Below are 2,500 nucleotides of genomic sequence, written 5' to 3'. Positions count from 1 at the left end.
GTGGGGAGGGAGGGAAAGATGGAGGGAAATTTCATGAAGCCGGTGTGACCTTCTCTGTGACTGCTGAAGAGGTCATTTTTTTTCATGTGTTTGTCCTTCTGATTGCGTGTGTGTGCTTGTGTGAGCTCGTGCATTTATTTGTACGCGTGTGTGTCTGTTTGTGCGTTTGCGTTTATGCGTACGTGTGCCTGTATGCACATAGGTACTCGTATGAAATATGCATAAGTGCATTTATTTGATATTGACCGATGAATAATTGAAGCCTCGTCACAAGGTCCTTTTCTTGTCTATCTTGGAAACGAGGCGGGGAACTGGTATATGGGGGGTGAGGGGGGTGAAGAGGGGGAAGCACTGTAATCGTAAGCACTCTCCCTTCTCCCCTCTCCCCCTCCTTGCCCACCCCTTCCTGTCCTTCCCCTCCTTTCCCCTTCCCCCTTCCCCTCCCAGTCACGCTCACCCCCACACACGCACACTTCCCCTCTTATCCCTTATGGTCTAGTGCCCCTCCCCTCACCCCTCACTCTAACCCCTCCCCCTGCCCCCTCCTCCATCCCCCCAGGAGGCCCATTATCAAGCCAGCGGCACTATTATTGCGCTCTTTATAGTCCCCCCTGTTGGCTGTCCGACTACTGGCTCTCTTACCTGTCTCTTGTCCTTTGTGTCTGAGTTGTGTTTTCATCATATTTTTCTCCTTTCTCGCTCTTTCGTCTTTTTTTCTTTCCTGGGTCTTTTCGTCCGAACTTCTATGTAACCATGGCAACTACCCTCCCATTTACCTCCTGCCCTTCCCCCCTCCCCCTCACAAAAACGCCCACGACACATATGCAAATTTTCTGAGACCATCGTGGCTCAAGGCTCGTTTTTTTTTTTCTTCTTTTTTCCTTTCCTTTTCTCCCTCCTTCAAGCGTTGGACAAAAGGAAGTCCTTGTCGCCCTCTTCCCCCTCCTCCTCCACCTCCTACTTCTCCTCTTTCCTCTTTTCCTATTTTCTTATATCTTCTCCCCTTGTTCTCTTCCTTCTCTCCCCACTGGTTCTCCCCTTTCTCTCATTTCTCCTCTCTTTCTCTTCTGCTTTTCTTTCTTCCTTCCGTTCCTCTTTCTCGCTCCTTTCTTCTTTCGTGTCTATCTTCCTCTTCCTACTCTCCCTACGCGTCCCTTCTTCTCTCTCCTTCTCTTCTTCCCTCTCGTAGGTTTTTAATTTCCCTCTTTGTCATTACTCCTGTTTCCTCTTCCTCCTTCTTGTGGCGTATCCCTGCTCATATTTGTCCACATCCCGTTTTCCTCCTTTTCTCCTCCTCTTCTCCTTGCTTGTAACACCTGAATTCCCCTTCTTCCTCGTTTGCTCTTTGTCCTCTTCATTCTCCTCTTGCCATTCTCCCTCGAAGTTCCTCAATTTCCTTGTTTCCTCTTCTCCTTCCAGCTTCCTCGTCCTCCTCGCTCTTTCTACGCCCTTCCTCTGCCTAGCCCGTGTCTGCTCTTCCTCGTAGCGTCTTTTCCCTCACGTCGATCCTCATCCCTCTTCCTCGTAGCCCTTCTCCTCTTAATTTCCTTCTTTCCCTTCCTCATTCCTCCATCTTCTCCCTCTGCTTCCTTGTATTTCTTTAATCTTTCCTTTTAACATCCTCTTTTACCTCTTTCTCTTCGTCTTCCTTTCTTCCCTCACGCTTCCCTACGGTCTCATCCGCCGGCCCTTTTATCCTCGCCTTGCAAAGCCTAAACTCGAGGCTGTTTATACTCACTGACAACCTCATTTGGGTGTGATTCATTCTTCATTCTTCTTGATTCATTCTGCTCTCGTCGCTTTTTCTTGCTCGTGTGTCCCTTTTCACTTGAGGTTTTTTTTCTTTCTAGTTTAGTATTATGCTGGCCCTTTTTTTCTTTCTTTCTTTAGGTTCTCATTTTTCTGTGTAATTGTCTGTTTCTCTGCTAGTCGTAATCTCTCTTCCTCTCTCTCTCTCTCCCTCCCTCCCTCCCTCCCTCCCTCCCCCCCCCCCTCTCTCTCTCTCTCTCTCTCTCTCTCTCTCTCTCTCTCTCTCTCTCTCTCTCTCTCTCTCTCTCTCTCTCTCTCTCTCTCTCTCTCTCTCCCTCTCCCTCTCCCTCTCCCTCTCCCTCCCTCTCCCTCCCTCCCTCCCTCCCTCCCTCCCTCCCTCCCTCCCTCCCTCCCTCCCTTTCTCCCTCTCTCTCTCCCTCTTATTCCCCCCCCCCACCTCCTCTCTCCCCTTTCTTCCCCTTCCCTCGCCTTCAGCATTTGTTTTCATCAGCTCGCGAGGGGAGAAGGAGCGGCCTCGGGTTCACCCAGAGGGGAAAAGGGGAAGCTGAAAACAGACGCGCGGGTTGTCGGCTTTTGTCTTCGCTCGCATTATTCTCGTATCCGGCTCCCCTCTCCCTCTCTCTCTCATCTCTTCCTCTCTCTTCTCTGTCTCTCTCTCCTCTGTCTCTCTCTCCTCTCTCTCCCTCTCTCCTCTCTCTCCCTCTCTCCTCTCTCTCCCTCTCTCCTCTCT

The sequence above is a fragment of the Penaeus chinensis genome, chromosome 13 (assembly GCF_019202785.1).
Source record: "Penaeus chinensis breed Huanghai No. 1 chromosome 13, ASM1920278v2, whole genome shotgun sequence".
Lineage (NCBI taxonomy): Eukaryota > Metazoa > Arthropoda > Malacostraca > Decapoda > Penaeidae > Penaeus > Penaeus chinensis.
The sequence above is the reverse complement of the archived record's forward strand: the minus strand, read 5'-3'. Positions refer to the sequence as shown.